This window comes from Perca fluviatilis, chromosome 23, assembly GCF_010015445.1.
Source record: "Perca fluviatilis chromosome 23, GENO_Pfluv_1.0, whole genome shotgun sequence".
In the NCBI taxonomy this organism is placed as follows: Eukaryota; Metazoa; Chordata; class Actinopteri; order Perciformes; family Percidae; genus Perca; species Perca fluviatilis.
This window is the reverse complement of record NC_053134.1, coordinates 8,767,529-8,793,506: the sequence shown is the minus strand read 5'-3', so window position 1 is coordinate 8,793,506 and position 25,978 is coordinate 8,767,529. Positions and strand designations below refer to the sequence as shown.

Below are 25,978 nucleotides of genomic sequence, written 5' to 3'. Positions count from 1 at the left end.
CCGCTGTGATGTCTGTGAAGTCGTGATTTTTGTTTAATTGTCTGAGTTTTGTCACTTTTCTGGTTAATTCTAGTGAGGCTACAGAGGAATGCGGTTGTATATTTATAATTGATAAGATAACCAGTTGTGTGCACAGGCATGTGTCCCTCTATGGAAATGGAACTTATTGTTGGTTACTTTGGACCTTTTGGGCTCTGTTGTGTGACGTTATTCCACTAGTGTAGGCCTATACTTGACATTTAATGCAATTAAGCTTGTAGCCCAAAATTGTTCTTTAATTTAACAGTATCCTATATCTTTATGTAACATTTGAAGTAGGCTATATGTCTTTTAAACCAATAGTACTGTTTTCGTAGTCTTCTCTTTCCATCCCTGCACTACTCCTACTATAAATTCATACACAGACAGCACTCCTGAGCATTCAGTTACTGTAAATACTAACACACACACACACACACACACACACACACACACACACACACACACACACACACACACACACCAGGCACTGCCATCTTAGCAGGACAGAGTAAACAAGCTTTTGCAGAGGAGTAAAAGCCAGTTCAATGAATTATATAGGCCTATTGATTGATATTATTGCAGATTATTGTCAGAAGTGACATATCTAAGTGTCACTTCTGACATTTACATATGTCAAAAGAGATTTACACTGTTTCTTAGGATCATTACATTAGATGGCATGCATTGCACATGATGGATGGGATTGAGTGACGCTTAATAGGTAAAACCAATCGACAGGTAACCGCAGAGCACTGGAGCGTTCTGTTTAATTAAGTAGCACATTCTGAAATAACAGTTCTGCCCGAGAGAGAGAGAGAGACGTACAGCGACAAGAGACAGAAATGTAAAAGAAGCCATGTTGTTGCATTTTGGGGGTATGCTTCACTACAGATTTTGACAGCATGGGTTTGTTTTAGCTAAAAGGCTGGGATTTTGAGGTCTTCCGTGTATCTGAAGTGTAAATAAACGCCACCGACTCTGTAGCATGGTGATACAGACCCCCAATGTCCAGAAGCCAAGGCGCAAAGAACCCGGTTTGAAAACTAAAACAAAAATAGAAACGAGAACAATACATCCTCCTCATCTGACTCCCAAAAGGAAATCTCTCTTTCTCTAATCTCTTTCTTTCTGTTTCATGCTCTCCTTTTCTGTCCACTCGCACACACACATCCTGGGTGTTTGGAATGGGGGGAAATTGGTGTTTGTGGGGGGTGTTTTTTTTTTTTTTTTTTTTTTGTGTTTTTATGGGGTTTTTTTTTTTTTTTTTTTTAGTGGGGTGGTTATTTTTTGGGGGGGTGACCAACCCAATTTCAGGTTATGTTGTTTATAGTCTATATGCACAACTTTCCATTTCCGGGATCGTTTCTTTGCCGCCGGATTTCACTCTTTTTGGCCCGAATGTCCGTTACCTTCCGCTTTCTTTGTGTTGGAATTTTAAACTCCGGTGGATTTCTGAGGACTATGGTTAACTGCTCCTCAGATCTCTGCAGGGTAAATCCAGACAGCTAGCTAGACTATCTGTCCAATCTGAGTTTTCTGTTGTACGACTAAAACAACTTTTGAACGTACACACGTTCCACCAAAACAAGTTCCTTCCTGAGGCTATTTTGCAGCGCCGCGGCACTGCCCGGTGCTTAGCGCCGCCCATGACGATTGTGATTGGTTTAAAGAAATGCCAATAAACCAGAGCACGTTTTTCTCCCATCCCGGAATGCTGTGTAGACTAGCCAGACCCTCCTCTGCAGCACTGTGGAGGAAGGTCTGGCAAAGCGAGACTATATCGTTTGAGTTTAGGTAAGGTTATCCTTAAAAGAAATTGGTCGATTTATTCACCAATTAGTACTTAGTTTGTATTTTGTCCTCAGACAATTCACTGACACATCCGGCTCCATTTTTAGGTCTACAGAGGGACAATAGGTTTTATTTTTCCTGCCCAATAGTGTAAAATGAAATTCATGTGTCCATTGTTATATAGACCGACAACAATGTGATCTTTCAAAATAACAGAAACGGCAAATAACAGCCTTTCTTTGCTTTGTGTTGTATTTCAACAAATCTCCTGGTTCCTTTTTAGTTCTCATTGTCTCTTCCTCAAAGCCCAGTATTCTCAATCTCAATCTTTCTGTCGTGTTGCTACTGTATACCCTTCATCCAAGGAGAGGTGACTCAGACAGTAGCGTGTGTGTCATCAGGCGGCTAGATTTTCCCCATGTGTCTCACAATGCGATGAAATCTCTGACAGAGAGCCATAGCTCTGATTATGATTATGCATCTGACCTTATTTGGGTTAATAAAAATAAAAAAATAGTATCTTTTGTCTAAGAGATGTTGCAGAACTGTATCAGTAAGTCATACATCACCATGAAAAATGTGATTCAAGTGCACAAGTCAGTGTTCTTCAAAAAGAATGACTAGAATTAATAATTAATTGCTTTCACTAGGCAACGGCTGGCATTGACTACACTCATTTGTCGTGAATGTACTTTGCTGTCATGAATGGCACCCTGAGTTATGGTAGTAATTGTTATATCTAAATGTTTGCACTATTTTGAATTATATCAGTCATTACATAACCTTAGCATGGCACTGATACATCTACCTGAGCTATGTTCTTTATATATTACTACAAGCCCTTCATATTCAATACTACTATGTTGTCATCTAAGAAATCAACTATAGTCTCACTGGTTTGTACTCTGTGTTGCCCTGCGGATGATTTGTCTCATCATGTCCATGTTTCCTGACAGCTGTGTTGTGACTATAAGTCGTTCTGCTATTAACATGACCTTTTTTCTATTATTGACAAATTAAAGGACCCCCCTTTTTTTATTATCAAGCAGGTCAAGGTGCTATCTAAATACTGTACTATGAAATGCACACAGCCCGTTTTTCAGAAGCGGTGCCTTTTTAAACGAGCCGTCAAGACTTCTGTATGGTTATGACGTCACAACTATACCATGTATGGGTAGAAAGTGCCGCTACAGTGCCATTACTGTTATTCCCTGGCTGCAATGACGTGCAGAGACGCTGAGAGCGCAGATGCGGAAGACCTAGAAACGCTGAACAATCAGAGCAAACTGTGCTTTTTCGAGAGATAAGATAATATAGACTTTATTAATCCCACACTGGGGAAATTCCTGTGCTACAGCAGCTAAAAATGTACACACATCAGAATAACACATTAAGTAGACATAGGAGAAAAAATATACATAAAGTATAGGAAATGGGAAAATAGAATTAGTTATAATGGTGGACTTACATTCCCTAATGGACTAAAAAGACCCCTAGCATCTTATTTCATTTTTATTTTCTGTATTATGATTTGCTATATATATATATATATATATATTTTTCTACCTCAAAGCTGTTAACACGTTTTGGACAAATGTACTATAACATTGTGCCTTGATTGTTTGTACGATTGTTGTATAATGAGTGAATTAAAAAAAAAAAAAAAAATTAGTTATAATAGTAATAAAACAACCGTATTTACACAATAAACGATCATATATAAACAGACCGTATATAAACGCAGATATACAGATGAGTAAGGTGCGGATGAATAGAGATGACATATTGCACAGTTGGAGGTAGCAAAGAGTGATAAATAGATAAATGTGTATAGTGCAGAATATTGTCCAGTGATGGCTCATATTGCAGAAACAGTGAGCAGTGCTACATTATGATGTTGTATTAAAGAGTCTGACTGCTGCTGGAATGAAGGACCTGCGGTGGAGAGAGACAGGCGCTAAAACGGAGCGTTTAGACAGACGGGGATATTTAGACACAGTATGATGAAAAAATTGTTTTTTTAACATTAAAGCATGTAAACCTTCTAGTAGAAACCCAAATACAAGTATGAACCTAAAAAATGAGCATGATATGGAACCATTACAACATTTCTTGCATCCCTCCTTTTTCCCTTCCTAAATTGAGTTGTTGAATTTGGTTACACTTTAACCCTTCCTATTTTCCACACATAAGCACTATGTATACAATCAATATAAAACACTTTCATTTGGTTGTAAGCGGACATAAATATTGTATACATTTTAGTGTGTACAAGTGTATTTTGCAACTGTAACTCTTCCTATGAAGCATCAAACACTAATACCTAAACTAATCAACTTTAATTCCAGACTCAAGGTCCATTTAGACATAGACTGTATAAACACAGAGAAATAAAAACAAAAGAAACAATAATACTACATTTCTATAAAAGACACTTATACCAGTGTTTCCCTAGTGATGATTGGTATCGTATGGCACTAAACCTAGGATTTACTAGCAGCATTGCAATGCTGTTCTGGGAGACGTTCAGGCAACAAATTAATTTCTAGATAAGACTCCTCAATAATGCCTGGAAGGTGCTGACACCTGCCTTACAAAACGGGTCACTTGCACTAGAGCACCTGGGTTTGTTGAGCAGTATCCTCATACAGTCATTATAAGCAACCTTGAGCTTCTGCATGCTTGCCTTTTTAAACTTAGTCCATAAGGAAGCAGTATACAAAGGAGAGCAACATGCTTTGAACAAACTCATTTTGACATCATCAGTGCTCATGTGGAATTTTCTTACCAACATGTTAGCTTGGGCATTTAATGTGCGACGCTGCCTGTATATATCCTCATCATCAGATAACTGATCAGTAATGTAGTGACCCAGATATTTAATTTTATTACAGACACTCATCACTTGTCCTGATGGATAAAAGTCTGGAAAACAAAGATCTTTGTCCTACATATCAAGACAGCACTTTTTTTTTTTTTTTTTTTGGCATTATATAACATCATATTTCACCTCATATTCAGAGCAGATATTCAGTAGCTGCTGAAAACAATCACTGCTGGGAGAGACGACACATTTATAAACCGTTAAAACATCTAGTTAATGGTCTGTACATGTGTATAAAATTAAAAGAATTCATCAGATGCTGACCCAGATGAGAAGTCCTAAAAGTTGTTATGGATGTAATCAGCATGTTAACAAATCCATTTTTTTTTAATTTTATTTTTTTTTTTTATATCACAACAGAGGGTACTCCATGCATTCATGAAGAACGTGTAATATGGTAGGGGGGACTGTAGGACCGTCATCTGGCGGTGCCTGTACCCGGCTCGCAGTCACCTATTCGTGGCTAGACAACTTCCACTGGTAGCCGGCGTCCCGGAGCTCTGTGACGGGCGGGCGGGCGGGCGGACACACACACACACACACACACACACACACACACACACACACACACACACACACACTATTCTTTCTGAAAGAATTTATCATTGATTGATGATCAACTGAATTATTTCCTGAATTTTGTATCACAATAGTCCATAAATATATGTAGAAATGCAGGAAATGGGATTTCAAACCAAAGTTACACCCTTGGTTCTATGGCACTATAGACTGTTCACGTTACAGCGCTTCATTTAGTTTGAAATACTTATATTTTTGGTATATAATATATGGTCTCTTGGTGAAGGTGAAAAAGTTCTGGAAGTGGACCTTGAGTTGGGATTGTTTTGTCAAAGTGGCATTCCTTTAGCATTTCTTTTTATGACAATGTGACACTGCTTGCATGTGATGTGAAATATGCTTAAAATAGATCTGATCAAATTTCATTTTAGCATTCCCGTATGTGAAGGAAATGTTCCCATCATGCAGTGTGTTCCTCAGAGGACTCCTTTGTGAATTAACGAGAGCACGAAAGCGAGAATAACCCGCAGTGTCCGTTTCATTGCAACATAATAAATTGCTCGTTAAAGCTAATTCTCATTCCACAGATATTGATTTGGTCTGAGTACAACTGTAATTACATCGTATTACTTCCACTGTGATGGACTGTGGGGTGGCAGACTTGTCTCTGCTAACCTCTTCTCATGCTGCCACTGCCAAGCTATGGTGATGAGCTATATATCATGCTAGCTATCTGGCTTGATTTCAAGGTGTGCACTGTAAAATACTGCAATAATAAACGTGCCGTGATAAGCTCTTTGTTAGCAAAGGGAAATCAAATATGGCTGTCCAAACAAACCTTAAACTTAGTTCAGACTTCTAGCTTTTAGTACAGAAGCAGTTTTCATTTCCTCTCATATTGTTTTATTTGCTTTGTAATTTGTCTCAGAAGTGGGCTAATTGACTGCAAGAACACACGGAAAGGCAGACAGTAGACCACAAAAAAAATACTTATATACTTGTATACTTTTTTGTGATTCTGGCATCTTCATCGTCGAGGCTTTTATTACCGTGGTGTCTTTTGCACTGCATTTCCCAGGGATCACTTGTCAATTACGCAACGTGACAAGGGATGCCCTTACTGATTGGTTCGCTGTGGTTGGGATGAGTTAACCTGAGAGAGGGAAAGCTGATGGGGCAGGAGGGCAGAGAAGCAAAAGGGGACAAAGGGCCAGATCACTGACAACCCTCAGGCTTGGTTGGTGGATGCCATTGCCCCGACATACCAGTAACAAGATGAGACAATGTCACAAGTTTAGTTAGTTAAATAATGTTAAATATTCTAGCTTTAAAAGTCCGAGTTGGAGAAAAGTTTAATTTCTTCTGTTTCCCTGCTGGTCCAGTGATTGTGAGACCATATAAAACCATGATCACGATACAGTAGTTTCCTAACCTCAACCAAGGATATTGTTTAGCCTCTGCCTAACGCCTGCATCTAACTAACCTTAACCACAGCGGCTAAGGTGACCGAAAAGGCAGTCAGAAAATGGTCATATGTATGATAAAGAGTGAAATGAAGTTCTTCCCTGTTGGATCTGAAAACGCTTCGGTGTCATTTTGGGAAGGATGACAAAATGCCATTTAGCTTGGAGGACTTGTTTGGGAAGCCAGCAATGGTCCATTTCTCAAACCTCCTATAAATCACATTACATAATATTATTTGTGGTTTACTTTTACTACTGCCCTTTCCCCCTGTATACATTCAATAACCATAGTGATGCACTAACATAAGTCATGCACTAACTTCAGGTCGTGTGTGTGTGTGTGTGTGTGTGTGTGTGTGTGTGTGTGTGTGTGTGTGTGTGTGTGTGTGTGTGTGTGTGTGTGTGTGTGTGTGTGTGTGTGTGTGTGTGTGTGTGTGTGTGTGTGTGTGTGTGTGTGTGTGTGTGTGTGTGTGTGTGTGTGTGTGTGTGTGTATTCATTCACTAGGACTGAGCCTCTGTACAAGGGGCGCACGCTCAACCAGGTGAGCTAACCAGGCACTCCTACGATGGCCATTTAAATATCATTTTAACGATGTGTATCGTCATATCGCCCACCCTTACTGGTCGGTTGAATTTTGGTACCGTTGGTTCGATCCAGGCTAGCTGTTTCCCAATTATTTTTATTTTTCCATTTCTTGAAAGAAAATAAGCATTTATCCCAAAATGTTGAAGTTTTCCTTCAGCATAGGTGGTTTTGCATGCTGCTCTGTAAAATCCTGCACGCTATAATTGACCCTACCAATGGAGATCACCTGTTAGCAACCTCAAATTTCAGCCATCTCCAAAATTTGCAGATCTCTTTTTCTTCTGAAGACATCATATCCAGGGTGCAATTTGCGAAAAAAAGCAGGGGGGGGGATGTCTTTTTTGTTAATGCAAAACAAAACATGCAAGAATTAAAGTGCTCATATTATGCAAATTTTCTGGTTCATAGTTGTATTTAGAGGAGTTGTATTTAGAGGTTATATCGGAATAGGTTTACATGGTTTAATTTTCAAAAAACCTTATTTTTGTTGTACTGCACATTGCTGCAGCTCCTCTTTTCACCCTGTGTGTTGAGCTCTCTGTTTTAGCTACAGAGTGAGGCATCGCACTTCTGTTCCATCTTTGTTGGGAGTCGCCCATGCGCAGTAGCTAGGTCAGCACTGCAAGCCAGTCTGAAGCAGAGTATGAGGGCGTGCCACGCTAGCAGCTAGGCGAGCATTATTTGTCACAGAAGTAAAGGCTGGACTACAATAGAGCTGTTTGGAGCAGTTTGTGAACAGTGTTTCCTGTTGAAGATGGTAAGTCCCTTTGGGGTGGACTTGAGGCATTTTTACTTTTTAAACGTATTACATGCATAAAAAAGATATATTACACGATATAGGAAAAAGCCCAAAAGCATAATATGAGCATTTTAAATCCCCCTTCCAATACCATGGATATAGTGCTACTCGGCCAGCCATGCCAAAACACTTATTTATGAACTTCAATATTCAATGGAAAGTGATGTCATCATGAAATATCCCAACATGGTGTCAACATAAAACGCATCGCTTTGAAGCCAGAGAGCGGAGTTCACTTCACGGCGATAACAAAATACTTTCCCCCAGGAAGCGCTTGTTCGTTCCTTGGAGCGAGTGTTTTAATCCAAACCACGATCCTTTTCCTAAACTTAAAAGACGTTTTGGGGCCTAAACTTCACTGTCATCACCGCGCGACGCTCACTTTTTCCGGCTAAACTCCACTACCACGGCCCCTGTAAAGACGTCATCTGGCGGTGCCTGTACCCGGCTCGCAGTCACCTATTCACGGCTAGACAACTTCCACTGGTAGCCGGCGTCCCGGAGCTCTGTGGCGGACACACACACACACACACACACACACACACACACACACACAGCCCCTATTTTAAACAATAAAGAAACTAAAGGGCATCTTTTTTTTTTTTCTTGTACATAGTTAAGTGCTATTCTTTCTGGAAGAATTTATCATTGATTGATGATCAACTGAATTATTTCCTGAATTTTGTATCACAATAGTCCATAAATATATGTAGAAATGCAGAAAATGGGATTTCAAACCAAAGTTACACCCTTGGTTCTATGGCACTATAGACTGTTCACGTTACAGCGCTTCATTTAGTTTGAAATACTTACATTTTTGGTATATAATATATGGTCTCTTGGTGAAGTAGCATTGATCACTTTGAGGGGGCGGGGGGGGGGGAGATACATTTTGTTCCCACCGGGGATACAAATGATTCAGCAGAGGCAGGGATATGTAGACCAGAAGGGGGGGAAAATCCCACGCTGCCCCCCCCCCCCCAAATTGCACCCTGATCAAATCCTCTGTTGTGCACCCTTTGCATTCCTCTCAGTTGACACAGGCTCCACATATTGCTGGACAGCTTGTAGAGAAACCTGCCTGATGGGCTGGGGTGGCAGGGATACAGCTGTGATGAGAGTCTGATGGGTGATTGACTGTGGCACTTTATTGCCCAAAGGGGCGTGTTCAGCTCATCTTAGTGTGCTCAATCAATGTAAATCTGTCCGGCCAGGGAATTTACGTCCGACATGATGAAGTGCTTTGCTTTACTGTGCTGCATTAATTTGACGGTGCTGCGATGCAGTCAATGACACCATTTCCACTCGTTGCCAAGAATAATAAGTGAGACATAAGTCCTACAAATACACTATCATTTGTCCAGTCCTTCTGTGTCTATTTTTATTTATTTTATAGAACTATGAGTTACTCGTGTCTCCTAACGTTGCAGTATTAATTTTTTATTTTTTTTGCCCACTCCAATTTGTTGAATCCATATCTAACATTGTGTCAGTTCATCACACCCACCACAGTGCTGTGCCAGTGTACTCCTGTTTAGAAAAAGCCGGCTGACCAAAATGCTTAATCTGAGAACCAGTTGCTAGGAGACACCTCCTCCCTGCCCAGCGGATGTCTGGGTAGCCCATTGTAAAAGTGTGTGTGCGCTGGAGAGAGAGAGAGTGAAAGAGAGTGTTTGACTCTGAATTGGAGTAACAATAAAATGGCCTTGGCTGATTTTTACAATGACTGCTTACTGTATACCACTACTACTGTATTAATAATATATTCTTGCTAAATTTCAGTTTTATAAACAGATAAAAGCACAGGTAAAATATTATCTGTCTCACAGGAGTTGGTATTGGTTGTGACACATTTAGCTTCAAACACTACACTTTTCTTCATTTGTAAAAAATAATCAATAAATCTGTTGCAAGCAAGACCTCCAAAATAGGGAGATGTTTTTTTTTTTTTTTTTTTTTTTCTGGAAGTTTGATCTCTGCTCAGCTGATCTGGTGGCGAAGAAACAAACCCTAACCAGGAAGTCAGAACCCAAAAGCCGTGGCGCATACACGACCAATGTGCACAACCTGACTTCATTGCCTTGTTGGGTATCATTCAAGAGACTTTTCAGTGACTTCGACCTTGGTTACTTAGTAACCTCAAATCAAGAAAATCTAACTGGTATTAAAAATATTGGACTCTCATGGAAGAGTGTGGGGGGGGGGGGAGCAGCCGTTTTCTTGTTTTATTATGAACTGGCGATTCATCTTGCCACAAGTCTCCCAAATGCAGCCTGCATGATAACACAATATACAGAGAGAGAGAGAGGTACGGGCAGACACAGTACAATTTTCAGGTACTATATTTGAGTAATTCCATTTTATGTTACTTCACACTCCACTACATTTCAGAGGGAAATGCTGTACTTTTTACTCCACTACATTTATTAGATTACTGTTGTTCGTTTACATATTGAGTTTATTAATTATATAATAATTATTGATTAACTACCCAACACTATATAAAGTAATTCAAATTAGCCCCCTATTTACCAACTGCAACCTTAAAGTGATAACATGCATTGATCGGTAAATAATTATAATCCAATAATATAATTTACGTTATTCTGAAATGGGCCATTCTGCGTGATTGCTATTACTTTTGGTACTTTTAAGTGTATTTTGACGCTAGTATTTTTACTTAAGTAACATTTTGAATGCATGACTTGTATAGTATTCTGTGGTATTGCTGCTTTTACTTCAGCTGTGGTGAGTCTGCCCTAGCGTGTGTGTATATCGCAGCACGCTCTGAAGAAGGCTATGTGCTGCAACACGTCCGTGTTGATTTATTGTGATGTGAGCCTAATTAAATAAGTGAAATGAGCGTATTATGTCCTCCGTAACTTGAACTTGAGATGTGCCAACTTTTTCTTCACTTTTTAAATGATGTGATACTTCTTCCGTTTATAATGGGTTTAAGGTGAAGGGAAGATTGTTATCAAACAACATTGGACATATGTGAATGGCTCACCACTGAATGATTTAATAGAAATATTGACCTGGTTTTCTGCTGAACAAAAGGATATGTCAAAGCTGCATTGAGAAAGTGTACAATTCGAGATAGCCAACTAGTTGGCAGATACTTTTTTTCCTCTTATCTGTAAAAAATTTATATTGCAAAACTGGAAAAATAAGGAAGCACCTTCAGTAGAGAATTGGAAGGCCCTAATGAAGTATTATCTGTGTATTGAAAGATCAATGTCAGGACAAAAATAAAAAAACAATTTGATAGCCATTGGAGCCAAAGTGTGTGTGTGTTCTGTTGCCATGCTGCGCTGTGAAGCAGGAGTTAGTTTACTCTAACAAATGGTCTCTGCTGGATTAACTACAGTAAAAGCTTTTCCTGCAGTTTGTGTGGTCTGAAGTCAACTTGCCCAAAGAGTGTGTGTGTGTGTGTGTGTGTGTGTGTGTGTGTGTGTGTGTGTGTGTGGTCATATACCATATGTGACCTCCTGATTCAATCTTACACTACAAAGAACCTGATGTTTCCCATCACCGTACTTCCTCTCTGGCTTTCAGGTAATTAAACTGAAATGTTTTTGCTTTTAAATACTCAACCACAATTATATTTCTGTGTGGGGCTCACCGTGCAGCTCAAATGATATCCAACCACATATCAGAGTGAAACAAGGCAAACAATTGATCTCTGAACATAGTCTGCGGTAGAGGTCATATTTATTTCCACTATATTCCCACCGCAGCCCCTTATCTTCATTACACTGACAGGCGACGGGGGGTTGAATCGTGTGTTACTTAGACGACACACAGCAGAGAGTATTTATGAAATATGTTTGTGATGTAGAGGTCTCGGCTCATAAAAGCCAGAGAGCACCATTATCTTACGGCACACCTCATAACAGAGATAAAATCACTGTCTCTATGGTGAAGCTCGCAGCAACAAAAACACTGATTACACTCAGTCGAAGTTATCCAGCTCACCTTCGCTTACACTCGGATATATTCTCAATTAGTCGGAACAACATTTTGCCTTCAGGTTTGTTGTCTTCCTGTCAAACTGGCAAGCCTGATGGGTTCATAAACTATAATAAGACGGGTTAAGATCTGCACATTGTGAATCAAAATGTACTGGTAGTAGTAGTAGTAGTAGTTGTTTCCCTGACCTCCCCTTTTTTTTCTTTTTTTTTTGTAAAGCATCTTTTAGCTCATTGTTTTGGTTACTGACCCACAACTTAAAGGCAGAAACATGTGAGTGTGTCACCTAAAAATCGTAACGCAACGCCAACGTGAGCTGCAGTCTGATCGTTGTCGCTTGGGGCGCTGTAGCATGGAACAACCAGAGAAAGCGGACCCCTACTGGTTGTTTTCACTTCCGCTCAGAACAACCGCGGCTGACCAGTTTGACGAAGCTTTAGCATAATTTAAAGCAACGCTAGAGAACTTGTCCCGCTTCGGTCCCCCTACAGGTTGGAAGCTGAATTGTCCATTACGTTACATTATGCAAGTTTGCCAGATCGCGTAGCGGATCTGTAGTTCGAATGAACTGGATAATTTAATGGACAATTCCGCTTCCAGCCTGTAGGGGGACCGAAGAGGGGCATGTTCTCTAGTGTTGCTTTAATGCGTCGGCATATTTATGACAGTCACCTTTTTCAGTCAGACACACATCTCACCGTCACCGTCGGCCTTCTTTTGTTCATCCTTCTGCTCAGTAAGAAGAGCGGTACACATTCTAGGGATCGACAAATACTGGTTTTTCAAGGCCGATACCGATTATTAGTAGGTAAGGTAACCGATATTTGGAACCGGTATGCTTTTACAGTGAAAATGAAAAATTTTAAGTCAAAAATAACATTTTGGAATGTTACAAATTCCAACACAAAACTTTGTTTAAATTCTTTAAACAATAATTTATTAAATTAGAAACTTTCAACATAATACACAGTAAAAGTTAGTTAGTTAGTGTGTGTTGTGGGTGGGACATTAAACCTTGTGTTGTCTTCAGGTCAAATTTGACCCATTTTTCAAAATGTCTAGATCAGAAATATGGGTTTCTTTTTAACTACCTAATTTGGATGATTCCATACATCACGCTTGACAACAAAAGAGAGGATCTCTGCTAATGCTGTAGATTGACTTTTGGGTGTTTTTATAAAAAACATTTGCATTTGAAAAAATTTAAAAGGTTCAAAACCAGACTGAACGTTGACATTTACTCTTCTGTAATTATCCTTCCTTTTTAATATGAGTCTAAATAATTAATAATTTCTGCTTTTTTTTAACTTAAGTACTGGTATTAGTTATTTCCTATAAATGAGGTTTATTGACCATGAATTCCAAAAATAAGTGTAAACTGGTAATAAGTTGGTGTTTGTACATGGTGGTGAAAAGAACTGTTAAACGTATAACGCACATAAAGTGTCGATTAAAAGAGACAAACGTTAGAAAAAGTGTTTTTTTTCAGGACGACGAAGTACACGAATGGAAGACAACACAAGGGTTAAGACCTACTCAGTGATGAGTGAAACCGAAGCAGAGGGTTATCGGGCAAATAAAACGCCAATACAGATAATCTGGGAACTGCCAAAAAATGGCCCGATAATCGAATATGGCCGATAAACGGTCTCTCCACAACACATTCCTTCACAGATGTTTGTTTACTACTGTAGTCATAGAAACACTCTGTTTTAGCTCTATATCGCCAGTCGGTACACGATCCGTTCTGCCTGCACGATCCGTTCTGCGCATGCGCAAGATAATACTGTTCCTTGCTAGCCTATGGCTATCCTTCACCGGGAAGCTAACATTAGTTTAGCTAACAGCTAATTCGGCTAACCGCTAGCTGACAGCTAGATTCAGTCTAAAATAACGTTAAGTCAAACTTAATGGGAAAAGCAGGCTACAGCTAAATTAAGACTTTACAGTAATAACAATAAAGACAAATATTGAGTGATTGTATTTTAAATGAGCACAAGTAAAGGATTGATTGATTTATTAGACAGTAACAGAAATAAATGCATAACAAAAATGCCAACACAGTGACATTGTACATTTATCAGAACTGTCGAGAATAACCCAAGAAAGTTACAAACTTATTTCCGTTGTGGTCCTCGTGTAAAAGTAGAACTGATGTAACAGCTGTTATATATGTTAACGTTTATTTTCAAGTTTTATTTTGAGGGTCTTTTTAAAGTTATTACATGCTGTCTCAGCTAGCGGTTAGCCGAATTAGCTGTTAGCTAAACTAACGTTAGCTTGGCTGTCGACCGGAAGCGTGGAACAGATCGTGCAGTGTCGTGAATCCTCGTACAACAGCGCATGTGCGAACATTTTGGGCATGTGCAGAACGAATCGTGCAGGCAGAACGGATCGTGTACCGACATCGCCTCCTGAATTTCCCCCTTGAGGACTGACATTTGAATCCCCCACAGGTGTTTCAGAGAGCCCATGTTGAGTATGTTCACCGGGCCGGCTGGGCCAGGCGTACTTGCGTGGACAATGTTTCTGCCCTAACTGTTCTGGTTCACTCTCTGCGCTCTCATCATCATCGTCGTCGTTTCCTGCCACTGCAGGCAGCTGTTTCAGTGAAAAAAGCTCTAAAAGCCCACTGTACGCTGCCCAGCACCTAATGGCAGACAAGCAAAGTTAGCACCAAGCTGGGGAACATAGCGGAGCATTTCAATCAATGGGATTGAGTAATGAAATATTTCTTGTATATTCAATCCTCCTTTGCAGCACCAGAGATTAAACCGTTTCATTGCATTTGTGTAAAACTGGGTGTGATCCAACCAAGAGCTCATTCCTAATTCCCATTTTGTCACGTCTCTCAAATTCTTTCCGCCTTCCTCTGAGCCTACGCAGATTAAAGCCTCCTTTCTCACGGTGACCCCGTGTGCTGCTGACTCACTCTTTCACAGAGCCTCTTTGTTACTAAATCGCCACTTTCTGCACATGGGAAATGGGACTGTAAACTGAAAGTTTGCCAGATTAGTTAACCAAATAGTGAAGTTAAGAATCAAGTTAAACTCTTAACGCATTGCTAGCATTTCTCATCATTGGCTAACGTGTTGCATTATGACTAATGTGCCACTGATGTTGGAAAATAGTTTTTACAAACCGAGGAAACGGATATTTTCCCGACAAGGGAGGCAGTAAAATAAAAAATTTAAAACCGCCAAGGTCATCTTTTTTTTACCAAGGCAAGACAGGAAGTACCCACACGGAGTCAGAAGATGAATGGATTCTGAAATGCAGGGTTCTCGCTGTCCATCTCAGATTTGGTCTCACTAGTTGACAAGCTGTCACCAAGCCCTTAGTCTTGGATCAATAACGCAGCTGTTTGAGCTCCGTCTCTGTCTGCCCCGCCTTTTGTTGATGGAGGCTCCGTCTGTCTACCTGTCCCATCTTCACTGTGTCAAAGTGTCAGTCTGGGAAAGGCGCACACACAGCTTGGCGGACGGATGGCGAGATGTGTCCACTATTAATACCTAATGTGAGGCAGAGGTAGTTAGAACAGTCTTATTTAGAAGAGTTGTTGTTTTCAGATACAGCGTGTCATGTTCCTCGGGACTAACCTGTGGACTGCTATCAACTTATATTAAAATGTGATTTATATTTTGTCTTTTAGACCATCTTTAACAATGTTAAATTAAGAAATAACCAGTACATTGAGTTATTCATGAGATGCCCTATTTCCTCAAGCTAATCCATCCTGAAGTCAGCATTTTCAGTTTCTGTGAAACGGCAAAGAAATGTTTAAATGACTAAAAGCCCACTGACAGCAGCAGTTCCCACAGCGCTGCACTCTGAAATGTGACTAGATCGTGTGTTGGGACACCATGAAAGATGCTTTATATCGGTAACCAATCAGTAACTACACAAATGCTTTTTGCCAGATAAATAGCTCTCGTTATTTGATGTTTTTATGTTGCCGCGAAAAAACTATGTGACTGTGCGTATTGAAAATGGGGAAAAAAAAAATATAAGTCACACAAAATAAAAGTGAAGTTATAAAAATGCTGTGCCAGATGTCATTTAGAAAAAACATTTTGCAAAAAAAAAAAAAAATTCCCTCCCATGCCTGGTAATATATAAATTAATAGAGAAAAGAGAAACTTAATTAGCATATGGCTCCTTCGTTGGACTAATTTTTCTCCTACCATGAAGTCCATTTGAAGTGTGATTTCCTCAACACGTTCCCTTTCAAAAAGCAGTGTGTTGGGATGAACCAGAGAACTCGAACTGTATAGAACTATTCAAGCATATTTGTCACTGTGCAGAGCCAATGACACATCGTACAGATGCGGGTTATTGGGAACTTGAGCTATTAGCTTGTGTTCAAAGCGTTCTGCTATTGTTGGCATTACTGACTTGCCTACTGACCACTGACCCTGTCACATCCCCATACTGCCCCTACACTGCCCCGGTCCCTCATGAGCGTATTGCATCTTGCGGACACTTATTGTTAATTTCTGAGGACGTGTGCAAAGAGCTGTAACAATCCCAAATGTTGCTTTATAATTGATTGTCTCAGAAATAATTGGAATTAACAATATAATTGTCTCTTTCAGTCAAATTTTAAAAGTATTTATTTATTACTTTTGCAAACAAATTTAAAGTTGTGAATGAATCCCAGGATCCATCTTTTAATAATTGCGGTTAAACAAAGCAACCGCGATAATGTAAACAAATTAGACAATTATGTTATAATTGTTACAGGCCTACATGCACAACCCACGGTCCAAACAGACGTGGAATATGCGAGGCAGCCATCATGGGCATGCAAACGCATAGTTAAAAAAAAAAATATATAAATAATAATAAGTATATCTAACACTTAAAAACATAAGAGTTATCACAAAACTGTCATCTACAGAGAAGAGATGAGAATACATTTTGGAGAGAAAAGGGAGAGCTTTTCTTCTTGCCATCCTCTATTGATTCTCCTCCTTCCTGTGAGGAAGGCCTGACCAGAAAGTAGTCATGAATAAATCATGGGGCAGCAAAGCATGAAAGAAAAATTGAAATGAGGACCCAAATGTTTAAAAGGTGAACAGACAGCGCAAGATCTGCTGACTTCTTTTTCTACAGTTCACACTCAGAAAGACTTTCCCAGAAGGCTGGTGCAGGTTTGTTCTCCCTGATTCGATGGGATCACCTGGCCAGACCTGTATGAGGGGTTGATTGAGCACAGTTGCCTTTTTTTTTTTTTTAAAAGGCTTGTTCTGATGCCATCCCACCAGGCGTGTATGATTGTGCTCAACAGGCTTCAATGGGATCTTCGCTGTGGGGCCGGAGTACGCCGGTGGGTTATTGACATTCAGCTTGGCCACTGCAGCTGACCTTTGCTTCTCCATACGTTATTCTGCTGTTAATGAGGAGGAAGTCGATTTCACCCCATTCCCAGAGCTAGGTGTTTTAAATAGGAGCGCATGCGATTCCTGCATAACGTTGGCCAGAAGGGGGGTCCTCTGTCAGCCAGAACAGGAGCCCAAGAGGTTTGATAGTTAACGTCCAAAAACGTGTAAAAGAAATTGTATCCGTATCTAATCATATATGTAGTCTGGTCACTGTGGGACTGGGTGGGAGGTTGTAAATCCACTGGAAGGAGCCTGACCTTTCCACCTCTGAAGGAGATGTCTTTGAAGTCCATGTTGACTTGAGGATTCAGCGCTAAGCCCTCAATTTGAAATTGCAAATCCATCGTTGGCAATCACATTGAAAGCTGTTGCCAGTTATTCAAATGAAAGCATCCTGGTTTCTAATTTGCTTTTTCTTGCCCCTAGGAAAAAAATCAAAAATAGCGAGCATTGGAGGCATTTTTTTTTTTATTTTCGGAAGAGCCAGATTAGCCATTTCCCTCTACTTGCAGTCCTTATGCTAAGCTAACGGCCTTCTGACTCTACATTGTAGCTCTATACTTAACGCACAGAGTGGTATTGATATTCTCGTGTAACCCCCGGCAAAAACAAAGCAAATAAGCATTTCCCAAAATGTCTACTTTAAGAGGGACCGTTAATTATTTGTTAATGAAATTGTCTTTTTGTGTATCTTCAAAGCAGCTATATTATAATGGACTGTAGCCTCTTTAAAGCAAAACTAAAGCTTTCTCTTAAAATGCCGCCTCCGGCCCCTTTACATCATCCTTCGTATACCCACCTCTCTGTTTAATCACACAGGTGAGAGGAGGCGAAGGGAGGACAATAGTGTCTTCTGTGGTAGGGAGACTAAATTAAATGCAGGAAACAGAGTGTTGATACAGAGGCACACAAGCAGTCTCAAAACTAAGAGGTTACATTTATGTGTGTCTTATGGCATATAATGTCTATGGCATGTGATATTAAATTGCTTGAATGCATCTGGGCTATTTAAATGAACATCTCAGATGTAGGGCTGGGCAATATATCCATGTTATATCGATATATGAGGCTAGATATGGTCTTAAATGTTGGATATCCTAATATAAAAAGTGTTTGGTTTTAAAGGCTGCATTACAGTAAAGTGATGTCATTTTCTGAACTTCACAGTCTGTTGTAGCTTTTCTATTTGCCTTTACCCGCTTAGTCAATATATCCATGGTAATGATGATTATTTATTTATTTATTTATTTAACCCTACAATGTCATATATATCCCAATATAGATATAGAGGCATTTGGTCAAAAATATTGTGATATTTGATTTTCTCTATATCGCCCAGCTCTAATCCGATGCAGGCTGCTGTCACGGTCATCCTCTCGTTAATTGCATCGATCCTCTGAGTTATTGAACCCATTGGTTCAGTGGTTTGTGTTGTGGTTGGCCGTTATGCTGTCTGGTATGTTCAGTGTCCATAAACATGGATTGAGCTAAGGTTTAGACCACCTACAGCCATGTTCGAATGATGTATTTTGGAGTATCTGTTTTAAAGGGTTTAAAATCGCACGGTTGTTTCTAGGTGACAATGATGGGAATTGTGGCTCAAAGGCGATTTCCCTTATTGAATCAAACTCAGAAATTCTACTGTGGAGCCGGGCCAGGCTGATAGCAAAGGGACACTGGGGTTTACTGGGAAGTGACTGATAGCTAGAGTCCTAGGCAGTAATCTGAGCCCAGGGTATCTGTCAGATTCTTGGCACGGACGGCAGGGAGAGATTCAGAGGCGGCTGGGGAGAATCGCAGAGAATCACAGTTGTTTGCCAGACAGTAATCGGGGGTGGGGGGTATAAACATGTATTACCTGCATGCACAGACATACACTATCAATGTATGTGATTTTACCAGATTTATTAAAAGGAAAATATTCATTTGCATCTTTAAAATGCAACGTGTCTCTTTTTGTATGAAGGTCATAGAGTATTTATGGTTATTCCTTCTGTCTAGAACTGAGGCAGTAGTGTCGAGCAATCACGGTGTTCTTTCTTTTTTTTTTTTTGCCTGCAGACCTTGTTCAGGAGATTTTATCGAATGGCCTTCATCAACAGATGGAGTTTGCCCAGTTGCCATGGAATTGTAAATGTTTACCATGTTGGGTGAAAAGTTGAGTTTAAGAATTCCCTCTTGACCTTGCAGTTGAGTTATTCCCAATCAAATTAGCGTGTATTTTTTTCTTTTTTTTTTCTGAGCACTTAAATTCAATATCCAAGGTCGAGGATGAACTTCCCTCTTTCTGTGGGCCTTGGGGCCTGCATGGCATTATTTTATTGATACCGGATTACTTCTTTTAATAAGATTTTATTTTGATTTCTCAATATATGCAATATACACTTACCACATCAACCAGACAAAGACTCACAATCTTTTTTTTTTTTATTTCTTTTTTTTATTATTAGTGAAGGCAGTGTAACAACAGTGACATACAAGGTAAATGACACATACAATACATAAATGTAGAAAAAAAGACGCACAATCTTTACAACAAAGCAATACATTTACCCTCCCCCATATAAAACAAACAAGCTCAACCTCTGGATCTTCAATCATATCTGATCAGCTTAAATTAAATGTTAAACATAAATAAACCTACACATTCATCCTAATAGAACTATGTTAATACCGTTCATCTGTACCCCCATCTGTTATCCCATAGTCTATATCCACGATGTTCCACTTCCGGGATTGGTCTGTTGCTGCCGCAAATTGCCCCGGATGCCGGATGTCCGTTACCTTCCGCTTTCTTTATGTTGTAATTCTAAACCCAGGTGGATTTCTGAGGACTATGCTTAACTGCTCCTCAGATCTCTGCAGGGTAAATCCAGACAGCTAGCTAGACTATCTGTCCAATCTGAGTTTTCTGTTGAACGACTAAAACAACCTGTAAACGTACACGTTCCACCAAAACAAGTTCCTTCCGAGGCTATTTTGCAGCGGCACCAGGGCTCTGTTCGGCACTTAGCACCGCCCATGAGGATTGTGATTGGTTTAAAGAAATGCCAATAAACCAGAGCACGTTTTTCTCCCATCCCGGAATGCTGTGTGGACTAGCCAGACCTTCCTTTGCAGCGCTGTGGAGGAAGGTCTGGCAATGCGACACTAGTTATCCCACAAACTGAAGCTTCAGCAATAAGACCATGGGCCTTTAAATTCTGACCACTTCATTATTATGTCCAAGGTAGCATTATTGTCCACCTCACAATCACAAGAGAAACAAAGAACAAAAACCTCAAACTGTGTGTGTGTGTGTGTGTGTGTGTGTGTGTGTGTGTGTGTGTGTGTGTGTGTGTGTGTGTGTGTGTGTGTGTGTGTGTGTGTGTGTGTGTGTGTGTGTGTGTGTGTGTGTGTGTGTGTGTGTGTGTGTGTGTGAACTCAGGCAGCAGTTTTCAGATTACATTATGTGCTTACTTAAGTGCAAAAGGGTTCTCCAATGTTTTCTCAGTTAGCCTTTTAAAATGGTATCAGATTGGTAAACAGAATGTGCCTTTGGAACATCGGATGAATGGTTGCTGATAATGGGCAATGTAGATATTGCATTAAAGATCAGCCACTTCTTTCTACAATAGTCGAGAATCCTCAGCTGGTATTCTGTCTGTAATGGAGTGGAATGGAAATTTCTAAATACGTTACCACTTGGGTGAACTGACCCTTTTTAAGAACCCTCAAACCCAAATGAAATTAAATTGAATGGTTGGTGTCTTCATGGCCGTACAAGCCAAACATCGATAAGCACAGACGTGCTTGTTTGCTCACTGCCACTGCTGATCACCGTCCGCAGAGATATCTCTTGATTACATGTCGACAGCAGTTTTGTATGCATGCATGTACTGAGTCACAGATCGTACAGGAGCTTCAGTCTCATTTCATGCCTCAAGGCTTTGGCTAATTAGCCTTTCTGTTTTTATTCTAAACTTTTTCCACCCTCCAGAAGACTTAATCAGCCTGCGTGGGCGTGTTATTTATACTTCGTCTGAGAGTACTAAATATAAAGTGTCCAGTGTGGCGGACGCTGGAGGAGGGATGTACATTTTAGGTCCATTGGAGGGAAATGGAAGTTCCTTGGCATCTGATTCGAGGAAAGCTTCCCTAGCATTGTGGATGAGTCACAATTATCAGCTCATTAATTAATTCAGTGATTCACTCACCACTCCATCCTTGTTTTTGTGTTTTTTTTTAAATTTTTTTTTTAAATTTTTTTTTTTCTGATGCTTTTGCCCAGCTCATTTGAATGTTTTGATGTTATTGACCCTCCTTCATTTAAAACTATTTGCACAGTTCCTCAGGACGAGAGGCATTTCAGAGGTTCAGCAACGAGAACCTTCTCATTAAAACATTGGACCTCTTTTCCCTCAAGCAGCACTCTCGCTCACATAGGTACATAGGTAATCACCTCGCTGCAGGCTCCATTTTCTGTTTGTGGTATCCAACCGGTGCTCCATCCAGGTCTTTAACCCCAGCTAATTACAGCCTCAACTGTATCCACATCTCTTATTCCATTAATAAACTCCAGAGATTCTCCACGGTATCGTTTTCAGCCGGGGAAGCATGCTGCGTCAAAACCTCTCAAAGGTCTCAGAGGAAGAAGTCAAAGTGTCTTCCCCCGCACCAGCCTCAATAACCAGTCTAGCACTGGTGAGATTTACTGGTTTCCAGTCTCTCGGGACCCTGTGTGTATCCTGCCCTTGCTACCGCTTGAATTATTTATGTCTGCTGCCTATCTGGCCTCTCAGCCGGCCGAAGACACTTTGCCTCTGAAATAGAGAGCACACATTCAGGAGGAAATAATGCATTGTTCAGAAGACTGTAGGATGAGGCCACTCGGTCATTTCATACATGCCATCTGTTGAAAAAGTAATTTCCTGTCCGGTAGGGTTAGGGATAAACAATCAGGCGGTTTAAGTCTTGAGAAAACTTAATAGTGGTTTATGTTATTGTTAAAAGACAATCATGGAGACCATTTTTAGAAGCAGCGTGTTGTAGATTGTATTTTAATTGCTTTGAGATTAAAAATAAATACTTGTTACTGAAAAGATGTCTTTAGTGGATAGCTGCATATTCCCTCACTGCATATTCCCATGATAAACCAGCTAGGTGGTCCATCATTCCTCCGAAACATAAAGGAATCACTGCAGGTGAGAGTACAAGGCCCCTTTGACATTGGCTTCATAAAACCTTTATGGGGACTCCATCAATCAGCTGTCGCCTGGAGAGAGCGCAGAAAGACCTTGAGGAGAGGCCCTTCTCCACGGAGAGACCTTGCGGTCTTGTTTATCCCACATAACAAGATTCATTGCATGTGGAAGATGTCGGACATGATGCGACAAGCTGGGTGTCTGTGGCACAGATTTTCAGATGGGGAAGAGGACTGGGCAGATGGACCGACAGACACAATGATGTACCAAAACACCAAGTGGGACTTTTTGTTTTGGAGATATATTTTATTCAATTATGTAGAGACAGAAAATAAATAAAACAAAAGAGAAAAAATAAGACTGAGATGAGAATGACATAGTCAAAGTCCTAGGCATTATTTGAAATGGATGGATGCATGGATGGATGGTCACAACTATACTATATATAGGTTGAAAGTGTCGTTACAGTCATTCCCCGGCTTCGATGATGAGAGACTCCGAGACCACAGATGCTGAAGACACAGAAATGCTGCCCAATCAGAGCAGACTGGGCTTTTTTGGGGAAGTGGGCTGAAAGAGATGGACGCTAAAACGCTCCGTTTTGCAGGTAATATAAAAATACACCGGTAAATATGTTATATTTAGAAAAATACACAGGTAAATATGTTATATTTAGACAGACCGTATGATATAATAATGTGTTGTTTGAACATTAAAGTTGTTATAGTAGAAACACAAAATAAAAGTATGAACTTAAAAATGAGCATAATATGGGACCTTATAAGTGACTACTGTACTGAAATAACCTATGATTGGTCAAAGTCTCCTGTCACAGGCTAGATTATCCAAAGCCTGAAACCAGAGCCAAGAGCAGATGCAGAACTCTAGTTTTCTCTCGGAACACTTGACTTACAACATGCTAAAAGATTATCATGGAATGTTTGACCATTGATGCTGAACAAAATTGCCTGACCTGACATGACCGCTTTAATGTGTAGCTACATGTATATTGTAGATTGGTATAGACACTGATACCTCCTGGTTCAGACATCTTTTCAGTGCTTCCACCATTATTTGGAAACTTGCCAGCTGACCAGAACAAATATTGGTTACACTTTACTTGAAGCTATCTACATAAGAGTGACATGACACTGTCATGAACGTGTCAAACATTATAAACAGTCATAAACGATTATGACCTAACGCTTCTTTTAGTAAGTAAAATGTATTTATACATACATATGAATAGATGATAAAACAGTAGAAAAATTGTCTAAGAATAGAATTAAGTACAAATACAACAGATAAAATTATCAATGAATAAAAGACATAGGTTACCCAAAAGCTAGCCTGAACAAGTGAGTCTTCATTTGTCCCTTAAAAAAGTCCACATTCTCAGCAAACTTAATGCTTGTTGGCAGAGCATTCCAGAGTCTGGGTGCCATAGAGGCAAAGGCTCTATCCCCACATGTCTTCAGACGAGTGTGTGGCGTGGATAGCAGATTTTGGTTGATAGACCTGAGAGACCGGGAGGGGGTGTGTAGGTGAATTATATTGGCAAGATAAGCAGGGGCCTGACCATGTAGAGCCCTATAGGCCAAGGTGAGAATTTTGAATTGGATCCTGTAGCTTACAGGAAGCCAGTGAAGGGAGCAGAGTAGAGGGGTGACATACATACTACCGGCAATACGTCATCCGAGGGAAGGTCTCATCACCATGCCTCTTTCTGGGGGGAAAAGATCCCGCGTTCCCCATAGACAACAGCGTAAACGACAGAGGAAATGTAAATCGCACCAAACTTTAACTTTAAACAAATCGTTTTAAATGAATAACTATGCCGAGAAGTTGTTGAGTAGTTTGTTGCACCAACAATACATCCCAAAACCCTGGTCTTCGAATTGTCCTCTTTCCATGTCCTTAAATAGATCCTGATAGATGGGCTTTGGCTCCAGGCTATAGACCAGACCGGCATCGCCGAGGCTCCCTGTAAGAGGGAAGAATCGTGCTGTCACATCAGGAGAAGGAAAATGCTGAAAAAGCTGTTGTGCAGCGGGTTAATCGAGACTTTCACACTGATATATGAGTCTCATAAGAAACGTGAATATTTTCAGTCGGTGTGGTAAATGATGCTGTTGACAGTTACTACGGATGGATAGCTAACGTTAGCTTTAGTGGGAGGCTGCTAACAGTTTAGCAGCATCAGACTGTCGTCTCCAACAAAATCTCAGCTTATAGCTCGAACAGTTGGTTATTAACAGGTTGATTAATTACAGAGGACACTCAGCCTAATAATAGTGATTTAATCAGATATGTATTTCTACGTAAGCAGTATGCGGCCAGCGTGTTGGGTCATTGATCTGATACGGGGGAAGACTGAGGGGACATGACGGTGATCAACCTTAGGTTTATGAAGGTATCGTGAACGCTCAGGTTCAGGCAAAGTTACACTATAAACATTAGGCATGCGTATAAAACCATCTGTTTAACAAGAACAAAATGCACACACATTTGTCAAAATTATGATCCAAACACACGTCAAATTGCATTGACTTCTGTGGGATCGTCTGTTTTCTATCCCCCAAAAAGGGGCGTGGTTTTGAGTTTTAGTGAAGTACCCGTATGTGGTAGTACATATGGGTGCGCCTGTTTGATCTAGTAAGTAGCCTAGCAGCAGCGTTTTGAATGGATTGAAGGACAGATTTGTTGAGTGAGGAGTAAAGTGAATTGCAATAGTCAATACAGGAGGAAATGAAGGCATGGATGTGCATCTCTAGTTCTGACTGAGAGACCACAGCCCTTAATTTGCTAATGTTACATAAGTGGAAAAAACAGGATTTGGTCAATGATTTGATGGGAGTTTCAAAAGTTAGGGATTTTTAAATGCCACCCCAAGGTTCCTTAGACTAGTAAGTGTCATTTGGTGTTTGTCATGACAAGTTGTGGTTAGGGTTAAGGTTCATGTGTCATGACAGTGTCATGTCACTCTTATGTAGATACCTTCAAGCAAAGTGTTACCCAAATTTTTCAGCAAAGTGGAAATTGAGATCTGAGTCTATTATTTGCACCACGAACAGGCGAGGCAGCTAGTCGCTGGGGGCCCGGCAGCCCAGCCTCGCTGTTCCAGTGGCTGCTAAAGTGCTCTGCAGAGGGACATAGCAAGGGTACGTTAGAGCTCGTGAACGGTGTATTTTGATCAGGCATCCCCCTGAAATGTGTAACTGCAACATCTAGAGCGTTGCGACAGACAATAAAGAAACCGTAAAGTACAACACTGCATCATTATAGCAACATTACATGCATGAAATGTCCCAGAGCTTAAAGTGCAATGAAACGCTGGGGAACGGTTTTGTCTTGCAGCCACCAGACTGCCTAAAAA

The 25,978-nt window shown here is 40.3% G+C and overlaps 1 protein-coding gene across 1 annotated transcript in view; it reads left to right on the top strand.

Moving 5' to 3' along the window:
- ppfia2 (PTPRF interacting protein alpha 2) overlaps positions 1 to 25,978 on the top strand; it is a 228,669-nt gene that overhangs the window by 404 nt on the left and 202,287 nt on the right. The window lies entirely within an intron of this gene.